The sequence below is a fragment of the Camelus dromedarius genome, chromosome 6 (genome assembly GCF_036321535.1).
Source record: "Camelus dromedarius isolate mCamDro1 chromosome 6, mCamDro1.pat, whole genome shotgun sequence".
In the NCBI taxonomy this organism is placed as follows: domain Eukaryota; kingdom Metazoa; phylum Chordata; class Mammalia; order Artiodactyla; family Camelidae; genus Camelus; species Camelus dromedarius.
This window is the reverse complement of record NC_087441.1, coordinates 2,783,893-2,808,399: the sequence shown is the minus strand read 5'-3', so window position 1 is coordinate 2,808,399 and position 24,507 is coordinate 2,783,893. Positions and strand designations below refer to the sequence as shown.

At 47.9% G+C, this 24,507-nt stretch overlaps 1 protein-coding gene across 5 annotated transcripts in view; it reads right to left on the bottom strand.

Moving 5' to 3' along the window:
• Positions 1–24,507, bottom strand: part of PDE10A (phosphodiesterase 10A) — a 531,531-nt gene that overhangs the window by 442,653 nt on the left and 64,371 nt on the right. Inside the window, exon 1 of one of the 5 annotated variants that reach the window (XM_031456669.2) lies at positions 20,394–20,509. The exons of the other annotated variants lie outside the window; for them this stretch is intronic. The gene's annotated coding sequence lies outside the window, so the exon portion shown is untranslated. Of the gene's footprint in view, positions 1–20,393; positions 20,510–24,507 lie in introns of those variants that run through there. 5 annotated transcript variants of the gene reach the window in all.

Here is a 24,507-nt window from a genome sequence, read left to right as displayed (position 1 = left end):
TAGAGGGAATGGAGACTAGCTTCCAGTTACAGAGGTAGACTTCCTGGGTGGAAGGGCCACAGTGACAGTTTACAAAGATCCCTGATTGTCCTAACACACCCTCTCAAGACACATGTGTGTGCTGTATGTGCTGGGGAGGACAGGAGGGCTAAGTGAAACAGCCTGTTATGCCCTTCGGTCTGATGTCTGCTTCTACACCTGCATCTACATGTTGCCAGTTGTCCCTCATTATCCACGGTGGGTACGTTCCAAGACCTCAGTGGGTCCCTGAAACCTGAGCTGGCACAAGACCTCATATATACTATGTTTTTCCCTGTACACACATACCTATTTAATTTATAGATTAGGCACAGTAAGAGATTGGCTACAACTAATAATAAAATAGAACCATTATTACAACATACTGTAATAAAAGTTATGTGAATGTGGTCTCTCCCTCTCAAAATATCTTATTATACAAATTTAATGCCCTTCCATCTTAACCAAGGACATATTAAGGACTAAGGCCATAACTTTTGCAGTTTGAGCAAAACAAGCACAGATTTCTCTTTCCTTCTCCACAATTTCACGGATAGAAGATTCACTCTTACCACAGATCTTAGCAACCTCAGTATGTGTTTTTTTTCTTTCCTTAAGAAGTTGAGAACTTTCACCTTTTCACTAAAGGAAGCACTTTACGGCTTCTCTTTGGCATATCTAAATTGTCAGCTTCCCTCTTCTTGTGCTTTGGGGCCATTACTAAGTAAAAGAAGGGTCACTTGAACGCAAGCACCATGCTGCCTCCACAGTCAGTCTGACCACTGAGGGCTACCAAGTGACTGACCAGTGGGCACGCTGGACAAAGGGCTGAGTTACGTCCCAAGTGGGGTGGAGAGAACAGCGCAAGATGTCATCATGCTGCCCAGAACAGATCATTTAAAACCTATGAATCTACAGGGAACTATATTCAATATCTTGTAGTAACCTATGGTAAAAAGAATATGAAAACGAATATATGTATGTTCATGTATGATTGAAGTACTGTGCTGTACACCAGAAATTGACACATTGCAAATTTACTATACTTCAGTTAAAAAATATACACACACACACAAACACACACACAGACACATACATACATTAAAAAATAAAATAAAACCTATGAATCATTTCTGGAATTTTCCATTTAATATTTCGCACCAAGGTTGACGGTGGGTAACTTTCAAAAAGTGAAAGCACGGAAAAGGGGGCACAACAGTATCGGATCTACGCAGAGGATGGTAGAGGTTACTAAGTTTAACTGTGAGAGTTTGTATATTTCACATAACTTTATGTGTGTGTTTATTCATCTCCTCAAATATTTATTGGATGTTGATAATGAGCTACACACTCTGCCAAGGAAACTGTAAAGATGAGTAAACTGCACTCGTCTCTGTCAATAATTGTAGTGTAGATGGCTTGACAACCCTTTTGCCACAAACAAACTAAAAATATTAGATAAATGTTTTTAATCCTTTTATGTGCACAGCTGGGTTTATAAGCGAAGCCCTGGGTGGGAGCAGGGACCCAGCAGGCCCTGGAGATGCAGCAGCCCCAACGCTGTTTGCTGCCCCTGATGGTTGAATGACCACCCGGGAAGTCCGGAGACAGGCTCTGGGCCCACCTCTGCAAAGTGAGTTGAGGAATAGAGGCCCCCACGGAACCCAGAACCCAGAAGGTGTTCAGTAAGAGTGTGAACAAGAAAGAATCAGACCCACAAAAGGACACAAAGGGAAACACTCCACTGTGCCCTTGGTTCCTTAAGGGGAAACTATGTTTCCAGTAAGAATCTGTAATAATGGGCTGGTCTGCCTTGGGGTTCAAGTTTACACCGTGAGCACAAAGTGAACAAGAAAATTGCTTTAAAGCACTGCCTGATTGGTCTCTTATTGGAGTCTCAGACACACAGGGGAGAAGGCCGCATGAAATGGAGGCAGGAAGTGAAGGGATGCAGCCAAAACCAAAGGAGCACCTGGAGCCGCCAGCAGCAGGAAGAGGCAGAAAGCATCCTCACCTGGAGCCGTGGGAGGGTGTGTGGCCCTAGGACACCTTGATTTTGGACTTCTGGCCTCCAGAGCTCTGGCAGCTTAAGTGTCTGTTGTTTTAAGTCACCAAGTTTGTGGTGCTTTGTTACAGTCACTCCAGGACACTAATGCAACAAGAGAGAGGTAACAGTTCCCGATTTTCGACCCCACCCACCCTCCAAGCCAAGGAAAGAAGGCTGTGTGTCTCTCCTTCGCAGCTGGATGGATTCTCTCCCTAACCATGTCACAATTTCCTCTCTGAGATGTCGTGTCAGGATGAAGGCCCCCTCTGGCTCACTTTTTAAGGCACAAAACAACGCTAGTGACTGAATGATTAGGAAAGCCTATGAGATGGACCAAAGAGAGGAATGGTAATATTTATGAAATCAAAATTTGTAAAAAAACAAAACGAAACAAAAAATCTCTTTTATTTGTCCAAATTAAACAAAGGAGAATCTGGAAGTAGATACACTGGAGGTTCAAATGGTAACAAGTTGTGTTTGTTAATGTCCGTGGTAGGGCGACCCAAGACCCTACAGGACCTCTGAATCCTGCCAAAAGGCAGTTTCAAACTCCAAATATTCATGGTGGGATCTGACTGCAGGAAACCAGAAGGTTTTAATTTGAGAATATGGTATCTCCCCATCATAGTCCTTTTGAGGTGACTGTATGAGACTTCTGTGAATGTCTTTATAATTAGCTTCTATTTGAATTTTAAGAAATTAGTTTGATGGGCTGCTTGATGATCATCATTCTGTGATACAAATTAGACCAGCCTTTAATGTCTGTGGAATGTCGTGTGCTAATAATGGTACATGCAGGTTAGAAGATACAGATTTGGAACACCAGGATTTACTTGAAATTATCATACTGACTGACAGAGTCCTGGACTGACTCAAAAGAGCAAGTTTCATGTGAAGTTGTCTTATTCTCTTTGAAAGTGCCTTGATCTCTGTGCAGGCATCTGTTATTATACTATAGCTAAGGTAATTAAGATGGTTACAGTATGGAAAAAAGTCATGGAGGATAGAATGAAAGTTCTAACATGTCTTTAATTGGAATTTCTGAAGGAGAGGGACGCTATTTAAAGACAAACTAGTTGAGTATTTGAGAGGCATCAATCCTCAGATTCAGGAAATAGAATGAACCTCAGGTAGAATATATAAATACTGGAAACATCCACACTTATAAACGTGGCAGAGATTAAGCAATAAATCCAAAGTCCCCCCTGACAGCCAGGTCTTCCTCTACCGCAGTGATGGAGCCCTGCCCTTGCGTGCCTCTTGTGTGTCTTCCACGAATGCAGTGTAGCGCCACCTGTGTGGTACCCAAGAAAACCCAACCGAGAGAGGAAACCCTGAGGAATGAGATTTTGTGGGGCAGGGTTCCACAAACCATGGTAATATTGTAACAGTTTTTGCCGCTCTTGCCCCTTTGGGGTGGGTATCGCCCCTGCAGAGATGCACGACCTGTGGTGCACATCACGGCACCACGGCCTCCTGAGAAGTGAGGGCTACGGGCAGCACAAGGTGTCCGTCCTGTGCAGCACGTACCTGGGCGGGGGGCTTCCACTTCTTGGTAAAAGACACTGGTGACCATGGGAGAAAAACAAACGGTTCTGGACACCCCAGTTTGTCTCTCCTGTGTATGTGGACCGGGAGGGCCTTCGAGCCTGGAGGGAGGGCCCTGGTTCCTGTGGTAGTTTTGAACTGCGACCCTTCAAGGCACACGTTAGGAGATCTAGATAAAACCAGAACTTCCCTAGACTTTTCCTGCCTTCACCACTGGGAAACTATCTCAGAAGTTCTGTTTTCCTGCCCCATGTCCTCCACGTCAGGACAATGTCAGCTATGGAGAAACTCTAAGGATCCCCTAGACCTACGGACCAGGAACTCTCTCTCACGGGGACCCAAGAAGCAGCCTATTCCTTCCACTCACGCAGTCCCTCCCACCTTCCCTCCCCACAAGCATCTGCTGAGCGCACTCCGTGCAGGTGCTGGGGATTCCGTGGATACCCTGGGAGATGCTGGCACAACGCAGGTGACACTCCTTCCAATGGCAAGCTCAACCAGTCTCCCGTGACTTTAGCTGAATGTAAGCTAAGAAATCATTTACACTTGAGGGGCTCTGTGTTGTTACTATACAAATTAAAATATGCAAAATATACAATTTATGCAAATAAAACACCATCTTCCCACTCAACCCAGCAGAGTACAAAGAGTGCTGTTCTGTTTTTCCACTGGGTGGCAGCAAACACTGGAAAAGGGACCCTTCAGGAGAGGAAGACAGGAGATGGCCTGGTTGTCTGTCAATGGCATTTACTTTTTTGGCAGGAAAATTGTAGACAGACAGATGGGGGAGAGAGGAAGAAATGACCAATACTCTTCAGCTATTTAACTTAAGTTCTAAATCCTCAACTTTTGACTCTACAGGACTATTTGGGCCTCATGAGACGTTGATGAGTTTTATCAGGAACCACTTTCCTTTCTTCTCCTTATACAGGAGCATTAAAATCACCATTAATGATGTGCCACAGGCATCGATTGTAACAAACATACTAGACAGCGGGGGAGTCTGCGTGTGGTGGGGGCCTGGGGTTCCATGGGGACCCTGCTTTCTGCTCAATTTTGTTGCTCTCAAAAATAAAGTTTAATAATTACTTCAAGAACGAACACAGTTACAGGTTATTGGTTTTCCTCTATAATACTCCTGCGTTCTTCAGTGGGTCCCTGGGTGTACCCAGAACCTTCCTGCTGTGCTCTGAGAAACAGCGTGAGAAAGGCAGACAAGGCCCCAAGTGAGGAAGTTAAAAGAACGACTGGGGTGTGAGTCGTGATAGACGTGATGACATTCTATTACTCAGATATAACTCCATCCAAAACTGAAGAGTTGTCATTATTTTCGAATTAAGAAAGAAACAAGGGCTCTAACTGGTGTATTTCTGAGGGAATCCCCACCCTGGTACCAGTCAGGCAGGTCTAAATATTTCAGTTTTGTTCACTCTCCCCTGACCCAGACTGCTGTATCCCCTTTCATACTTTAGAAGGAATCAAGAAACTACACTCCCACCACCATCATTTCCTTTCTATTAAATTGTCTTTTAAAACGATCTTCAATATGTTGTAAGACTAGTGGATTAAGCCATGGATAATTTTTTTAGCCCTTCTAATGTTCTTAAAATGTGCCATCCATTCTGCTCATAAAGGGTTTTGATTTTCTGTCCCTTTTAAGGATGTTTCAAAGGGCTTTTGCAAACAATATGAAAGTAGCTTTACGTTATGGCAATTTGACATTTGAAGCACTTTTGTTTTGTTTTTTATGTTCTGTATTTGTATCTCTTTTGAGATGTACTGGCTCACATCAACCACAGGTTCACGTCAGGGCTTCAGGTGTGGATGGATCTGGGGCTCAAAGGTGTCACAGGATCCAGGTGCTCAGTGTTCCTCAGCCCTTGTCCAAGTGATGGTGTCAGGAGTGAGGCCTCTGAGAGTTGAGCAGGTCATGAGGGTGGAGCCCACAACCTCTTGCATAAAACTTCTCCAGAGCTACTTCCCTATGCTTCTGTGGTGAAAAGGGCCCGGGCAAATAGCGCAGATGCCCATGTGAGCCCTTGGCCGCCCCAGTAAGAGAAGAGAAGAGAAGATGCTGGTGCAGTTGGCCATGGCCTGGCCAGCTCCACCCTGCGGTCCAGCGCTCACGTCATCTCGGACTCTGGCCCCAGCTCCCGTATGCTCCGGGTTTAGTGCTCCTGGCCCCTGGTCCCAGCCTCTTCCATTCCCCATGGGCAGCCATATCTGCACCCCTACCTGACATCTGTAACCGCTCACAGGACACCCTCAAGCACACCCCTTGTCCTCCTATCTTGTGAGTGTCCAGCCTCACCCTTCCCAGGAATGTCCAGGGGAATGGCACTGCTGTCCCCCTCATGTCCAAACTGTCGACCTGTCCCCATGGCAGGGCAATGACTCTGGCCAAGGGAAGGCTGACCATGAACTTGGGGAGACTCTCCAGGCACCTGACACAGGGCTCTAGGTGTGTGAGTTACACTCTGATTGTCTCCAGCCTTTTTTGTGTGCACTGAATCATCTGTAACAAACACGTGTTGTCCTACAGTGGTCTCTTTTTATACTTGTCTTCCCACTCAGGTTGGAAATGCTCAAAAAGTGGGGAAGACACACACACTAAGGACTTGACATTTACACTTCTTTAACTTCTCTTTGAAATAATCACACACACGAGGGTTGCAGAAAGAATACAGAGCATTGCCATGTGCCCGTCAGCCTCTCCAAACATTACACAGGCACAGCGCAATGCTGGAAATCAGAAAATAAACACTAACACAACTACCATGACTCCTCTACAGTCACTATTCAAAACTTTCTAATTCTTCTACTAATGTACTTTTTCTGGTTCAGGATCACATATGACCTTTACTTGTCAATCCTTCATAGAGAAGTCAACGTTTTTGACTACTATGTGCTGGGCACATGCCTCAGTCAGAATCTTTCCACACATCTCATTTCATCTTCACAGTCTTGTTGGTTAGGCTTCCATTATGGTCAACACTTGACTAATGGCCAGAATGAGGCTCAGAGAAGCTAATTAACTCGATGGAGGTCACACAGCAATAAACTGCAGCACTAGTGTTTGAACCAGATCTGTCCTTCTCGGGAGCCTGAACTCTTCACTTGATGCATCCATACAGCTGAGCAGCCAGATCTCCTCTAACCTCCCCCACCCTATCTTCCTTAATGTCTTTCCCTCGTCCCAGGAAGCCACACGTTACTGTACTCCAGGTCACGCGGCACCTTGTCAAATGCACAGCAGGAGTTCAATAAAGGATCTCTGAGTGGAGAGGAACAGTCCATGTATTTTTTAGAACTTAAACAGGGTTTGGAATTGCAGCAACCTTAATACCACACTCTAGCCCCTAGCTTCAAAAATTACGCCATGTGGACTCTGAATTTGCTTCTCAGCATAGAGACACTGGGTGCTTCGTTGACTCACTGACTGCTTTCAGTTCAAAGTTGACAATGAAAAATTATTTGTTTGTGGCTTGAGTTCTCTTAGTGCAGCCCAGCTGATGCATTCACAGCCCTGGCCACCCTTGCCTGCCACCTTTTGGTCTTCTCGTCCTGGACTTCAAGGACTATAAATCTGCAGCAGTTCCTGGATGACTGAAGTGTCAAAGAATTCTCTGAGAATAAAATACAGCCTGACCAGAGTTGGTTCAATACAAGAGCTGATTTAGGAACTATGTCCTGAAAGACTATTTGCCATTGGAGGTCAGTCTCTGGAGAAACAGCATAGGTCTCTCTCTGTAACATGTTCAACTTGTTTTACAGCAAGTTGGGGGGAAGCCAGGAAAGACATGTTTATCAAACCTGCAGATGACAGAGTTACGAGATATAGCTAACATGATAAATGACAGGCTCGAACTACAAAGGCCTCAGCAGGTTGAAACACTTGACGAAAACCACAAGATGAAATTAAACGGAGATACATGTCACGGCCTGCATTTAGGATCCAAAAATCAATTGCACACTACTGGATAGGGAAAACTTGGATTTATAGCCGTTCATGTGGAAAAGATGAGGGAAGTGTTTCAACAGACAAGAAGCTCGATATGGAGCCAGGAGCAGATGAGCCTTCCGTGAAAAGGACCACCTTCAGTACCACCTTCATGGAGGAGGAATGCACAGGACAAAGTAGTGGTCCCACTGTGCTCAGGCTGGCCACACCAATGTCGTGAGGACTAGGTTCCATTTGAAGGACCACGTTTTAGGATGGAAACACTAGAAAACACTTAGGATGGCTGCTAAAGGCTTTGAGGTGCCCTAAAACTGACATCGTAAGAAAGGAAACCTTTCAACAGGTCCTCATCAGTCAGATGAGTGGCTCTAAGCCCGGTTAAGTACAAGAAACGCCTGGGGAGCTTTACCAGTTTCACATCTAGGAAGATTCTGATGTAAGTTTTGTGTGGAATCTGGACATCTGCATTTTTTAAAGATTTCCAGGTGTTTCTGATGAATAACTGGGACTTAGAGCCACTGGCCTGAGGAATAAAGCCTGAATTCCTTGGCCTGGATTTCAGCACACATCCTGCCAGGGCCCTTCCTGCCTTTGCCCCCATGGTCTCTCAGCCTTCCCAGCCCCCATGCGTCAGTTCTAGCCACCCTCCACACTGCTGCGCCAACGCGCTTCCTCCATGAAACCACACAGACAACCACCAACTAGACATCCCTGCACCAGCGCCACATCTGGTTGGAGCCCTTACAACTGGGGTCTCCACCGCAGCACGTTCACCATGTCTTAGCCAATACAGGACAAACCCTGTCAACCCTACCCAACTGTGAGATGCCAGAGGATGGACTCCATGACCACCATTTCAGTAACCAAAGCACCTAGCATCATGATCTGTGCATAACACACATACAGTAAATATTCACTAAATGCCTGGAAATGCGGGAGAATTTGCGAAGAGGAAACAACTAAAAAGACACACAACAGCTATCTTGAGATGTTTTACCATCAGCTGGACAAGAATGTGGACATCTTTGTGGTTCCAGAACTGAAAGGGATTCAGAGAAGCAAGATGAATCTCCTTAACAATTCAGAGAGTCCAAGAATTAAACAAACTGCCTAGAAAAAAGATGAGCCCTCTGTGTCTGGAAGCTTAATGCAGAAATAGTTAATGTTTGGCCAGGGCTCCTGGCAGATGGATTTATAAGCTGAAGTTTGGAGGCAAGTTCCAAAAAGATAACACACATTTAGGAGACATCTGTGTGTGGATGGTATTTTAAAACTTGAGCCTGGGTGAAACCACCTAGAGAGAAAGGTGTGTGTGCAGACAAGGGGAGAGAGAAAGCCTCCATCAGAGGGCACGGCTGGGAGCGGAAGGTGAGGAGCCGGGAGGTGACTCAGGAGGAGGGCGCTGTTGGCGGGCGGTCTACACCCAGCCTCCCTCGCCCCCTAGGTCTCCTGGTCCAGAGGCCTCCCTGGACCACACTGGTACCGCATCCCACTGGTGGGCACCGCTGGCCCTTCACCTGTTCTGCTGTTCTGCACAGACAACCTGGCAGCACCCAGGTGCATTGTTAATGTTCTCTTTTCCACGCGCGCTCCAAGGTCACGTAGCACAATCTCTGCTATGAATCCAAGCACAGTGGCTAATTTGGGGGATAGCACTTGGGTAGTAGTCACCAGAATTTAGGTATCTTATTGTTGAAAAACACTTCTGTTAGCAACTTGATGAAAAACCTTTGAGACCATGAGACTCTTCCACATTTTGACTAGAGCTGACATTCAGTGATGATCAGCTTCAATACACTAGTATCAGTCTGATTTTCACTTGTTCGTTAATTCATTCTACAAAGATGGAGACCCCCCTGTGAACCAGTTAGTGTAATGTGAGCTGGGGTTCAACAGTGTTAACCAGAAGCAGGGCCTGCTCCTATCCTCAGTCAGCTTCTGGTCCAGTGCATAGAGAGATCTCATAAAAACAAATGCCTTTATAATTACAAATTCTGACATGCGCGATGCAGAGAAAGCACAGGGCACTCTGAGGGACATAATTAATGTGGAGTCCTTCCTAAAGAGGTCCCATTTCATCTGAGACCCACCGGAGGGCCCTCTGTGCACATCTGCTGGGCCATGGGGCTCCTTCCGAGACCTTCAGGAGCTCATCCCACTGGTGAGGTCCAGGAGTTTGCTACCAAATCAACTGCAGCCACCTTCTTGGAGTAAAAATAGCATCTCCCTCTGCTTACGGAGTCTGGTTGCTCAGCAACCTGGTTTTTCCCTATTTCTTTTTGAATCTCTTTGTACACTAATTTTTCATTGGCCTTTTGGGTAATTTAGTCCAGGTGGCTGATTGGTCAGAGCAATCTGATGAGTCATGCTGGCAGGGGAAGGGGACTGTGATGCCTGGGGTGGGGAGGGAAGCAGACCATTCTCCCGCCGATGCTGACCACCTGGGCCGACTCTGCGGGCTCCCACCAGCCTCAGCGGGAAAGGCGGAGGCTGAAGGAAACCACAGAGTGGTCTTTAGAGACATGTGGAGGGTCTTTCCAGTTACCACTCAAAAGTAAGGACATCCAGCCAGTGAGCTAAGGTTACCTCTCTCTCCTACACACACACACCTCACTGGAAAGGATGAGAGACTGAAGTTGGAGACCTTCCTTCCAAGCCAGGTGAGCACCGGCTGGTAACAGAAAAAAGCAAACAGGACAAATCAGTGACAAAATTTAGTCCCCCTTCTCAAACTCCATTCTCAAGGCCAAATTCAATCTTTGATCTGTAAAGCTGAACTGCAAACTCTACTTTCTTCATCCTTTTCATACTGGCAGTTGGTTACCAGATAACACGGCTGATATTACATGGAGTAAAACATACGATATTCCCTGGACTAACCAGAATATTGACAACAGGGCCTGATTGAAGTTCTGGAAAGCTAATGGTTAAAACCAGGCGTTGGCCCCTCTCTTACTTGATGGAGCCACCCTGTAGCAGGCCACTGCCCCTGGGTGTGGTGGACAACAGAGTGGGAAGCCCAGGCTGTATGAGATCTAGAGTGTAAGAAGCCCCAGCATGTTTGGCACCTGCACACATGCTGAATTGTGAACCTAATTCTTGATGGGCAGGGCAGGTTCTGGAGATTCCACGAGGGAAGCATTGACCTGGTTGGAAGCGCCTTCTCCATAGGGACAGGGCACCATCTTCTACTGCATCCTCAGCTCCTGCCAGCTTCTCAGCGTGGCCCTGATGCTCCCTAAATACTGGTCAGGTGAACTGATGCATGTACGATGAACAGATCCCCACGCTGAGCAGCAAAGGATGGGGCTTCCTCCTTGTCATTCCTGACTCCATACCAGGTTCCTCATCAAATTCACTTTGCAGAGCAATTCACCGAAAATACAACAAATGACCATGTTCTCCTCCGTTTTAAGACACTCAGTGGCTCCTGTGCAAACAGAGTAAAGCCCAAGGTCCTGAGCGAAGCTACAGACCTGGCCCAGTCTGCCTCCACCTCCCTGCGCCCCTGCCCGCCCACCCTTTGCTGTCTACCCCGCATCCCTACAGAATGGCCCTCTGCTCCCACAGGATTGGTGCAGCTGTGTCTTGACTTGGGCTCTCTTCTCTGCCTGGGACGGCCTTCTCCCTTAGCTGTTCCTTTAAGACTCAATCTAGAACCCCATCTGCCAGGGGTCTGCCCCTTTCTGTCTGTGTGGTTCTGCTCAGGCCTTCCTCCTTAGCCTCAGAACTCACCAGGGACATTAAGATCATCCACTTCTGTTGCTGTCTCTCTGCCACACGGTTTGATTCCCCAGAGCGGACATGTTTTTCTCGTTCTCTTTGTCCACACCACTAAGCACAATCCTCTTACAGGAAACTGTCCAAAGACACTAGCTGATCTGATATTTGTTGTTGAAGTCAGAGCATCTAGAGATATTTGTACGTTCCATTGTCAAAGTTGCTTTCCAAACAGTCTGTCTGTTACTAACAATTGATCACCTTTCTTCTAAAATCATTTGTGTAAGCAGTAGGAGACAGTGATCAATATTTATCTCAAAACTGAATAAAACAAACTAAGTCTCTTTTTTTCCAATATCCACATTGACTGCATATGCAAACTACACTTCAGTCTTGTAAGCTCATGGTCTTCCCAGAATCTTTGTCCAGAGAACTCCACCCCATCTAATCACACGTCCCTCCCTCTGACCGCTGCCCTGGTTTCCCAGAGATCCATAATATTACATCATGATTTGAATCCGTGCTTCAGTGGCTGAATTATGTGATGCTGAAATAGGTAAGAAGTAAAACAGCTTCTGGAAAATGAATATTTTCCTTTGATTTGTGTTCCTGGCTTCAAAGACTCAAATCATTAGTTGACTAGTTTTTATTCAGGTTGATTGGTGGGTTTGGGCATCATATGCATCGACAGTTCACCCTGAAGTATTTTCTTTTCTTTGCAACTTGCTTGATGTCATGTGAACTCATGATGTTTCCTCAGCAAACCAGCTCCCGGCAGTGCTCCGTGTTCCCTATGTTCAAGGCAATTATCTGGAGCAGAGCTGGCTAGATGACTGCTGGAATCTGTGCTCCCCGCCCACAGAAGAGAGTTCGAGAATGTGGCTTCCCCTCAGGGATGATATTCTCCAGGCTTACTTTGCATCCAGAGGGGCCTAGGCTGCAAAGGGCCAGTGAAATGTGAACGGAAGCACCAGGGGTCCTCTCTGGACCAGGCCCCATGAGCAGACATGCCTTGTCCACACTCTTTCTTCTTCCACAGTTGGAGTGCAGATGTTCAAGTACCTGGGGTGGCAGGCTGGCAGGAGAGGAGCCTGGGTCCCTGGATATGAGTGGGGGAAATCTGCCAGGATCAGGAACACACTGTTTTGTACTGTTATGTGAACCAGAAATAAACTGTTGTATTTGAGCTGTTCTGTATTTCTTATAGCAACAAGCTCAGTGTCACTAATACCCTTTTATATTGAGCAAGGCAGAAACCTAGGTCATTCTTGACTTCTTTCTTCAGGTCTTACATTTAATTCATTACCACGTCCTATTGTTTTACTTCTTAAGTAAAATTGAGGTAGGGTGAAAGAGAGTCATAAGGTGTTGATGAATTAGGTGCAGTTCAGTCTTTAAAGAATTTTGTAAGAAGTAGTAAGGTAGAGAGTCTGAATATCCAACCTTGCGCATTGGGGCCCCGTCGGACAACATTAATCAATGGAGTTTCATACGGTTTCAATCTCTAAAAAAATATCTCTGACTGTTCTGACCATGCTGTAGCAGGACAAGAGAAAAAGGACAGAAACCAGAAGGAAGGCTAATTCAGATAGAAGTTGGACAAGGCTAGTAATAGTGGAGATATGGATTTAGGATTGATTTTGGAAGCAAAGACAATAGGATTTCTTTAAGGTTTGAATGTTACAGGTAAAGGAAGGAGAGAGATCGAAGATGGCTGTTAGATTTGGTTGGAGGTTAGTGCCATTTATTGAGATATACAAGACTGGAGGAGAAAAAAGCAGTTGGAGTACAAAGCAAGATTCTCCATTGGATGTGTGAGGTGTGTGACTTCAGTTAGACCTCCATATGGAAAGATCCAGAAAACTTTGCACGTCATAGTCAGGTACTCATTGAGAAGACGAAGGGTGGAGGTAAACTTTCAGAGATTATTTTCATAAAGATAATATTTAAAACCATGATTTTGGATGAGATCACTTGGGGAGAAAGTATAGATACAGAAAAGGGTGGGGTGCCCAACATTTAGCAAAGAGAGAAGACTGAGGACAACCACTAGGAAACAGGAGGAACCAGGAGGGGAGAAGTCCCAGGAGCCACAAGAAGAGCTCCCTTCAAGGAAGAGGAAGTGGTCCCCTCTACTGAAATGCTGTTCAGGTGTTGAGGCGAGGACAGAGAAATGAGCCCTGAACTTGGAAGACAGAGTCACGAGGGAGCTTCATAAGGGAAGTTTTGCTGGAGTGTAGACATGAAGGGCTGATGCAACGGGTCAGGAGACTTTGCAGGCTGAGGAAGTGGGGCAGGAAATGTCTGCTGCTGGGGAGTAGAAAAGGAGGGCCGTAGCTGCAGGTGATTCAGGACGGTTGTTTTATGACAGATGCAAGACAGGAGAGCAATGTTCTATGCTGAAGGCAAGGATCAAGCACGGGGACTAAGTGACGGTAAAGAGGGGAGTGACTGCAAGACAAAGTCCTTGAGAAGAGAAGGGATGGGTCCTGAACGCAAGAGGAGCAGCGAGGGGATGGGAACAGAGACCTCTGTGGTGTGGATGTGCACAAGTTGGGAAAAAAATAAGGAAGTCTCTGTGATCGGTGCTATTTTTGTGATAAACTATGAAGGGAGGTCATTGGTCAAGAGTAAGGAACACTAAGAATTAATTCATCATTGAAATTAATACCCAATGATGTAAGATATAATGATCTGCTTTAATTTTTCAAAATAAAATCCCACTCAGTATTTTCCCGTATTTCTGATGTCATTTTGGTCCCTGATTCAGGGAGAATCTAAGAGAATTCCCCAGGTCCAACGTTTCCTTGGATGGCAAGGACCTCCTATACTCTAGATTATTAAACAAACAAAGGTACATGTATGTTAAAAAGGTATTATTTTTACACTTTATCTTTTCTCAAAGTGAGAACATTTCCATTTCCATTAATTTCACTTTTTTTAAAATTAGTACTTCATTTGTGCATAACCATGGAATCTTACCCCAAAATAATTTAACCCCATTAGTCATGTTCTAGCTTTCTTCCCTTTTCCATCAGCATGAAATTTGTCCCATTCAAAGACTTCCATGGAACAATGACTGCCAAAGAATAATTTATGTCAGCTAATTAATTAGTTGGTTTTTGTTTTTTAGATCTTCCTTCACATATGTAGCTAACTTTTTTAAATCATTTTTAGATACAGATATTTCATATCTTTCATTATTTTATTCACCACCCTCATAAACTTCTGTGTAATAGAATATGTCTATTTACTGTATGAAAGGTAACACAACCACCACCAACCAATTTCCAAACTACCATGAGGCTGATGCTTGTGAAGAACGTTAAGCCTTTTATCCAAAGCCGACACCTTCACTCCATAAAGTAATTTCTTTTACTTTATAAGAGTAATAATAATTTCATAACAAAATCTTACTAATTTCAACCTATAGAGTCATCTGAAATGTTGAAAAGATTAAATTTTAAAATATTTGTTTAAAAATAGTATTTTATTGTACTCGTGTCTACAAAATCTATGCAGAGGCTGTTTTAATTACTACACAGAATTAAATGGTTATTCCTAAGCAACTCAGTCCTTAACAGTTCCAATATTTGATACATATTAATCTTTCTTTAAGAAACATAGGAGTCTTGCCAATACCTACTGATTTTATCAACACATTTTATCAGCTGCCAATGCCATGGCTATACCTGTAAGAAGTCTAAAACACATATGTGTATATCATAATCCAAGTTTGCAACTTTTCCATGCCACTCCCTCCCCCCATCAATAAATCCAATGGTGCCATCAGGTGATCAGTCGTGACACAGGCACTTTCCTTGTGGCCTCCCCCACAGAGGCCTATTCCAGACCCCACACCCACCTCAGCCTCCACTACCCCATCTGCAGTGAGCGTCCCAGGCCCCGCTGGACTGCTGCTGACACACCGTATGTGAATGAAACACTGCAGTAGATTATCTGACGGCGGGTAATCTGGTTGAGTTGTATGAACCAGGAGGCCTCGGACTCTTGGCTGAGCCCAGGCTGCACACACCTGGAATAAGCCCCATTTTCTGCAACCCTTAGATCCAGTCACACACCATCCTGCAATGACTTCCAGATGAGATTTTTACCCAAGCCCCAGAGGACAAGGAGCAGACCAGCCGCACATACATTCTATAAGAAAGGAGTTGTGCTCTTAGAACAAATCCAATCATACAATGCTTTGAATTCATCAACCAATAAATGAATCACTTTTAGACATCCACAGCACAAATACTTTCACCTCAGTCTTTCTGAGATCTCTTAAAATATTTTTGGAATTTATTTAATCACGGGGAGGGTTGGTCACACATTCTTCATCAGATAATGAGGTCCTGGAAGGCAGTGACAATGTCTTGCACCTCCTGCAAACATACCCAGTGCCTAGTGCAGACAGTTTTATGCTCCACAAACATTATATTTCCTCCCTCAGGACCAGGATGCTCCAGAAAACACCCACAGAGCCCCATCCTCTCAGTTTACAATGAAGTAACCATGCTTGGAAGAGGTGAAGTAATTTGACCAGAGTCACACAGTAGCTTAGAGTCCAAGTAAATAAATTTAGTTTATTTGGCAAAGAAGGGTCTGGAAACTACTGCTGTAAGTCCTGACCCACTGGTGGGACTTTATTAATCCTTAGCTGATTATCCAAATATTTGTTCTATTAAAGCTCCACCACACAGCTCCAACTTTAACATTGTCATATGCATTTATCTTCTCTCCCCTAAAGAGTACTGTTCCTGGGACATGAGCCTCACTCCAGATTCTGTGCTAACTGGCCCAGGGTCTGGAGAGCCTGGCTCTGCTGGGCATCTGACTGAGCGGTCCTGGGGCAGAAAGCCAGCTAAGGGGCATCTGGAGCCCGGAGTGGACAGAGGCCACATGTCCGTCAGACCTGAGTTTGGTGTCCAGTGCTGACCGAGGAGCTGAGTGGGGAGGAGGCTGAGCACTGACTGCTCATGTTAAGACCTAGGAGAGTGCATGTCTATTCCTAACTGCTCCCTTCAACCCTGGAAACAAGCTTGAGACCAAGGTGGGCTGCAGAGGTCGGGGTGGAGGCTGCAAGGATGAAGGGGAAAAGGTCCATCTCTCTCATGGAAGGCCCTTGTTGAGTAGATCCGTCCTTTGGGACTGGGGCTGCCTCTTTACAGGACAATCACCCATCTCAGGTCTCGTGTGAAGATGGGTCTTCCACACATCAAATAAGGTTTTAGGCTTAACAGTATGAGGAGTCTTCCTGGCACATACTTAGTGGGACACCTTGGTGATGGGGCCCAAACCTGGTGATCACACACGGTCCCTACTGCCTGAAGTGTCCCCAGGCATGGCAGACTAGTGGCCCAGCGACTGCTGGGGTCTGCTGATCGTGGATGGAAGACTCAGGATCTCAGCCATCACATGTCTGTTTCATGAGAGGTGTCATATGGTCCCAGGTGTGGCAGACCAAGAAGGAGTAGGTGCTGGCAGCTAGGACTGAGGCAGGTCTGCCTGAGAAACTCGGTAGCTAACAGCAGCTGAATTTCCCACGGAACTAGACTTTAGGGCAAATAACTTTAGAGGGATTCTCTTTAGGGTCAGCCCTGCTCTTTCCTAACAGTACCCTGCCCATCCCAGACTCGCGGTGTGAAGACAAAATGGGTATTGCAGGTGGACTCAGTTTCTCAGCTGGGAAACTTGCACAAAAGGAGGTGACGCTCTGACATCTGGACTCATGGACTGTCAGCGAGACTGGGCTCCCTATCTCAGTTTCTTTCCTTCTTCATCCTATTTCTCAATCAGTAACTCGAGTTTGCTGTTAAGACTGGAGAGTAGGCATGGTCATGGGTCCAGCATGGAGGTTCCAGCCCAGAACGGTGGTGCTCACCAGCGAGGTGTGGACGCCCTCATCCATAGCTGATACTCGTCTTCTGGGCAGAGGTGAAGGAAAAGCCCAGTGAAGGGTTCTAGATCAAGAGACTAAGGAACTAAACAGGCTGTGCCTGGAAATCTGACTCTGGAACGGAGCCTGCTCAGAGGCAGAGAGAAAGCCAGTCATCTGGTTGAAGAAAAGCCTTCAGCTCTTGCCCCTTAAACTAACAAACAAACAAAAGTACCTGTCAGGCTTTGGGACAACATGAGGAACCCTCAGAAGAGTAGGGTCAACTTTCCACCAAGTTTTGTTCTAACAAGGGGAGGAATCCGGGAGAGGGGGAACAGGTACCAGGGGAAAGTGAGACGCAAGCTTGCAGCCCCAGGCAATCTTCATGGAAATTACTGGGAGGAAATAATGGGGGTGGGATGAAGATGTTGTTGGGAGGGTCTGTGCCGGTGGGAGGAGATGAGGGGGCCATTATGTGCAGGACTTGAAGGACTAGGTGAAGTGGTAATGTTCTGTCTTTCTCAGGTGGAGCATTCGGCAGGCACCTGCAGGGCTCTCTCTGGACCTCAGAGAAAATAGATAATACATCATCGTCAGCATCAGCTTCACAGCTTGGGTGAAGAAACAGGAGGGAAGAGGTAGATTCTCCATTTGCAGCAGATGAAGAAACCAAGAGGCACTCTTTTCTGAGGAGACATCAAAGGCAACCACATGGCAGACCTCAAATGTCTTGGGCCATTTTGGAGAAACACAGGGTAAAGAGCAATGATTATAAGGAAAGCGGAGTCCTTACTTTCGCTTAGGAATTACTTATTATAAATGTGGATCCCATCGCCAGCTGGGGTGCAGGAACCCTCAAGAACAGGCAAGGGTAATTAGGAGTTTTAACTCACAGCCTACACATGATAAATAAACAGTGAAACCTGGAGGTGCCCCCAGTGCAAGTTACACACTTGTTAGTCGACAGTGGGGGGTTGGATGCCGTTTTTCTAGTGAAAAGCAGTCTGCCTGAAAGGTAGAAAATGTCATCCCCAGACCACGGGAATGCCAGTGTTGCAATCCATTGTTGGGAGACAGCTTTTAATCCAGCAGGGAATTTTCAGAGTAGAGTCTTGCTCAATTGTACATGTTTTACGGCAACTTGGAGGAGCTGAACCAGAACGCTGCTCTTTTCTCTCTTCTGGTTCCTCACCTACCACCTTCCGCTACATACCACACACCATCTGTGACAACAGAGCAGGTTTAAACTGCAGGAGATGCACCAGATTCTGTAAACTCCGTGTTTCCTTAGGAGAATAGCTGTTTGGACTGTAAGCTGATCAAGGGGACGCATTTGGGATCCAGGGTCGTGTTTCCCAGAAGGAAACCAGGGTCTGGAAAAAGCAGCTTCTGTATCTGGATACAAAGCCTTGTCTTGATAATTCACTGGAGTGTTGAGAAAGAGGCTCATAAAAGTCTCAGAGTTGGCTCATCCCGGTTGGGAAGCAGTTGAAGGATCCAATTCCGTCCCAGAGAAAATGAATTTTGCCACAGGTGCTGAAGAAGAGCCTGGCTTTACCCCGAGGCTCTTGCACCAGGACCCTTCGGTCAGGGTCAGCCAGAGTGGGGAGAAGAAGGGAGGGAGAAAAGACGCTTCTCAGTTTCCTGGCATTTTACTTACTCCACGATTGGGCCTTGAGTTCATGATGGGAGGGAGTTGGGTGAGAAGTCTCAGAGTTATAATCAGTTTTTACAGACACTCACCTGGTCGGCTGCTGTCTCCTGGACATTGACACCATACCTTCAGGCAAAGAGGAAATTAACAGAAAATAGCTTCCAAACTGTGTGCATATTACAGCTTTAAGATAAAATTAACTGAAGCAGAGGCCTGATACTTTACAGAGGTGTCTGGGGACAAATTAACAAAGGCATTTGTAACTGGCCACCTCTCTGGTTCCTGGTGGAAGCTGATGGAAGTGTCCCTCTGGACCTGCACGAGGCTCCCAAGGCTAGGGCAGATCCCTGGGGATGGATCCACCCTGAGGCGCTGTGCTAGAGCTCTCCTGATACCCTGAAGACCTCCTTGAGGAGGCCAGCAGAGCCCACGACTGACCACAGTCTGGCCAACAACCCAGGGTTCATGGGAAGAGGCCAAAGGGAACTTAAAGCTTCGCCCCTCCCAGCATTCTGAAAGAGGGGGTCCCACATGCTGCTTCCAAGTGCTGGTAGTGGTGGTGGCGGTGCTGGTGGCGGCGGTGGAGGTGGTGGATGGAGGGGCCCTGCTGCTGGCAGTCCCCGAGTGCCTTCCTCTTCCAAGGCTCCCTGTGCTCCTCCCCCTCCTCCCTGCACCCTGCTGCTGGACGCTGGGATGAAACTCCCCCTTGGGGGCCCCCAGCATCCACCTGGGGTTCCGCCAGCCCGGGGGGAGTCAGGAAGGGGAGCCCAGCCAGCTCCTCTCAGCCCAGGGGCTTTTGCAAGAGTCAGTCCCCCTGTGGCGGCTCTTGGCTTCCCAGGCATGAGCCGTGGGGACCCCCCCTGGGAATACAGGTTAAAGAGTCACAGCATGGACAGGCACCTCAGGGCGGAGTCTAATCAGGGGTTTGGAGACAGAGAGGAGGCGGGTGGGAAGCTGGTCCTGCTCCTCCTCACCCGGTGGGCTGCAGACCCTGGAGCCCCCTGCCCACCACGAGCTGCACCAACTTGGACGGGTTACTTTGTACACTCTTCGGGCCTCAGTTCCCCACCCAGAAAATGGGCAGGAAAACCCTAGACATTGCTGTCCTGAGTGGCTGTGGGGAGGCATTCACGTCCACGACGGAGCCAAGCGGAGCCCAGCACGGCGGTGGAAGGGTGGCGACTGTCACCACAATGTCAGTAAATACAACGGCCCCTCTGCTCCTGTCCTCTCCTGAGCAGCTTCTCAAATCAAGCAGGTCCCAGTCCCTCCGAGTCACCCCATGGAAGCCCCGTCGTTCCCGCAGGGCTTACTCTTTCAAATACGACCCCTGTCCAGATGCCAGATGCCAGTGCTGGGTGGCGACCAGCTCTCACTCCCGGCGCCTCAGTCGGTCCCTCCTCCTCACCCTCCCGCCCGCCATCCCCTGCTCTCGCCACACCGGGGACACCTCCGTCCACCTCGGGCCTCAGGCCCCTCCTGACCAGCTCGACGGTCACCAGCGAAGCCCACTCACAATCACCGGGAAATAACACAGAACGTGGGTAATAAAATAAAGTCCAACCTTTTTTTTCCCTTTGGGCTCAGTCTCGTTTCACTGGCTCACGGGCGACGACGCTGAAGGCCTCCCAGCAGGCCCTTCAGATGAGAGCTCCGGGGCGGGAAGCGGCCGCGCGGAGCCTCAGCTCCGGGCCGTGTGCAGAAGCCCCGCCCCCCGCGCGGGGCTCCAGGCGGAGGCTGGCGCGTGCAGAGGCTGGAGGGAGCACCGCGCCTGCGCGGCCCCGCCCGCGCCTCCTCCGCCCCCCGCTGACCGGCTCCCTGTAAAACAGCCCCGCCCCGGCCGGTCCAGAGAGCCGAGCTGTAGAGGGGAGGCCGCCTCTGCATTCTGCCATCAGAGAACACACTTTCCTTTGCTTCTGAACCAAACTGATTCTTGTTCTGTTGGCTCCAGCAACACTAGGCAGGGCAGCGTCAGTAACGCAGCCTCCATGCGGTCTCTGCCGTCCATGCGGTCACCGCCGGGAGCCCTCATGTCCAGCTCCCTCTCCCCATCCCTGGTCCTGCTCTCCAGTGGTTATCAGGCCCCTGCGTCAGGCTGCTGGATGGGTCTCTCAGTGAGTCCAGGCCACTAGCCCTGGGGGCACCCTGCCACTCACCGTCCCTCCCACTCCTGGCCTCCTCCAGGCCTCTTCCATCCGGTCCTCTTTCTCCCCACGGCCAGCAGTGTCCCCACAGGCTCCCTCACGGGCACCTGGCTCCCTGCACCCTGGGGGCCTCGTCCTCTCAGGCGTTCTCTCTTCCTTCTACTCCCTCCCGTGGCCCCACACGGCCAGATCTGCCCTCCGCACTGTCCCCATCCCCCTAGCAGCCAGCAGTAGTGGGCACAGCTCAGCACACCCCACTGAAGCGTCTCCTCACCTGCGGTGCAGGGTTGCACGCTCTCCTGTCCTGTCTCCTTCACTGTGGTCACCCCTTTCCCCATCTCCTTTGCTGCCTCCCCTTCCAGACCTGTAAACTCAGGGCCCTGACCTCGAGCCACTTACCTTTCCTGTCTACACCACTCCCTGTCCCACGACTTCAAATAGCATTGGTGCCGGTGACCCCACATTTAAGTTCCAGCCTGAGCCTCACTGGGGACCCCAGACCCAGACCTCGCCCAGCAAGCCCAGCCGTGCTCAGACCGCATCCCTGACACCTCTTTGTTCAGGCCTCCCACCCAGTGAAGGGGAGATGCTGTTTCCTAGCTGCCCTGGACTTCAGCCCCACAGTCCTCCTGACGTGTCCTCTCTCTCCCACAGCCAGCCCCCCGCACACCTGGTGCCTGCTGGCTTCGCTGTGTGTTCAGCATCCGACCTTCCCTGCGCCCATTGCCGCTCTGGGGGAGAAACCAGCTCCGCAAAGCCAGGAGCCTGACAACAGCCTTCAAGGCACCGCGAGCTCAGCTCTGACAACTCTTCCCTCACTGTCTTCTCCCCTTTGCAGCGTCCCTCAGCTAGGGGTCCACACAGTTTGTTCTCACCAGACCCAATTTTGAACAATTGTCCCTTGCCCCCATACTCCTGTGAACACATACACTTCTTAGCTCATTTCCCGGCTTTATTTTTTTCTTAGCATACATCAGTGTTTTAAAAATGTTCTTGTCTTATTTATTTTCTCTCTGCTCCACCAGAATGTAAGCCCCCAGCAGGATTTTACCCTGGTTCCCTCTTCGCTGTGTCCCCAGTGCCTCGCTTAGTGTCTGGAATGAACTGGATGCTCCTTAATCGTGTGTTGAGTGAAAGCTGTGATGTGAAGTGAAGTGATGTGATAGGACAATCTCCTCTTGGATTTGGAGATGGAGAGACAAAGGTGACCAACAATAGGCAGTACTCAAGAAAGTGCTGAACCGTTAATGGGTGAGATGTTGGTGAGAAGGTAATCAACTTGGGCAGAAGACACAGGAAGTCAGAGACGGTGCTGGGGAGCTGAACGGCCAGGACAAGATGTTTACATTCAGACTCTCCCTGATGAGCAGATGGAAATGTTTTCATGGCTCATCAGATAATCAAACGGTGTCTAAATAAATTGCTGACGAATTTGCTAAGTACAGTGCTTTCTGTTTGGAAGACTCACAAGGCAACTAACATATATAGTGTCTACCAGCTTAAAAGCAATGCTGCCAGAGTAAAAACTATTTTTGAAAGTTTCTTTTAATAACATTTTGGGTTTTTTTGAAGTCTAATTTGGTTCTGCAAAAGGGATGAAGCTTTAGTTCCTAGTAAAATGAATTTAATTCCTCAATTTCTTTGTCTCCAGATACTAGAAGACCCTATTACCACGCTGGAGCTAAAAACTGCAAAAAATAATTTCCAAATTTTGTGAATAAAATCTAACTTGCACTTAGAGTGTTACACTTTGCAAAGCCAAAGAAAAAGAGTGTAGATTTTGGGACCAAGACACTTGGATTTGAAAGGCTGTTCAGACATTCTAGCTCTTCTGAGCCTTGGTTTCACCACCTGAAGAACGGAAACTGAGCTGTGCACTTGGGAAGCCTACTGCCAGGCTAGAACTGGCCGAGTGCCCTGGGTGCAGTGCGTGCCCCAGGGTGCTGCTCACAGTGTACACTTCCTTGGTGACTAAAACCCCAGACAAAACAGCCTATCTACTCTTGAGGCTATGAAAGGATTTTTAAGAGTCACAATGCTATCGCAACTCAAACATTCTTGTAACTCTAAAAACCCAAAACACCAACAAAAGCCATCCACAAATCCTTCTTCCAAAACAATACTTTTTATTCAAATGAGTCAGCTTTTTAACACACTGATCGCCCACTGTGGCTCGAGTGCCCCTGAGGAAACACAACTGTCACCCAGATTTGGGTGACGTGGCGATCAACGCCTGATGGAGAACACAGACAGGACGGATCGCATTATTCCCTGGACACATTCACAAAGAGCAGGGCTCCTAAAACAACATGCGAGGGCCACGTTACCTAACCCCATCTGGGTTTCTCAGAATTACATGATTAAAACGTTTTTTTTTCTTTCGGAAAGAACTTTCGAGCCATAAAATTTCCATACGCAAGAGGTCTTGTCCTGCAGCTGAGGGTTTGAAGAGCAACTGCTGTCTGGCTGCACAGGCAAGGCCTGCATGGTCTCCGGACCGCGAGTGCCGTCCTCTGCCTTCGTCTCTAGGTCTGGGGCAGCTGGTAAACCAGATGAGACATGGAAAGCAGGACAGACACAGGCTGATAACATCCTTCCAGATGAGGCCCTGCCGACCTCCTGGCCTCCAGCTTGCGTGTTCCTGTACTTCAGCTCACTCACCAGGTGCAGAGAACTGCACTGGACATGGGGCCCCGGGTCCCCTCCACCTCTGCACAGCCTGGACGGGATGACAGCTCACCTACCTGGAGACAGCACCACACCAGACGTGCTTGGAAGCACCACATGAGGAGGGTAAGAGCCAGTGCTTGAAGGGCCCAGGAAGGGGAGCTCGTCTGCAGGGCACTTAGAGGTCACTTTCAAGGGACAGGAAGTGTGCGGCGTTCTCTCAGGGAGGGGTCAGCTATGCCCCACATGGCTCACCCCTGGGTCTCCCAGCGGGCGTGCAGACTTTGTATGTGTAGAGACACAGTCGGTCGGCATCAGTCATGGAATCCGTGTCTGTGAATTTACTACTCGATAAAATTTATATGTAACCCCAAGTCTGCACTCACCTGCGGACACACTTGAAGAGGAGAAAAATTTGAACTCCCTGATGACACCCGAGTTCCCAGCTGAGGTCGAACAAGGCAACATTGGGTCTTGGTTCAGCTCATACTGTAAACAAGGGCCCCTTCTGTGGTCTGTTTAGTGCCGTGTTTCCCACATTTTTGTGTTTGGTGTGTGCACGTGGTTTCACTCTTTAAAATGGCCCCCAAGTCCAGTGCTGACATGCTGTCTAGTGCTTAACAGAGGAAACACACTTATTGGAAAGGCCTCATTCGGGCCTGACTTACAGCGCGGTCGGCGGTGAGTTCAAGTAAGTGAAACCACACTTTGTGTTAAATAAGGCGTCTTTAAACAGAAGCACACATGAAATAAGGCTTTGTGTTTACCCATGGATGAAGTGTGTGACCAGGGTCTGGCAGGAACCTAACCCACTTTTCCCGCAGGAGCTGTGGTTCAGGGCTCGCTGATCCCGCATTTGCCGTGACC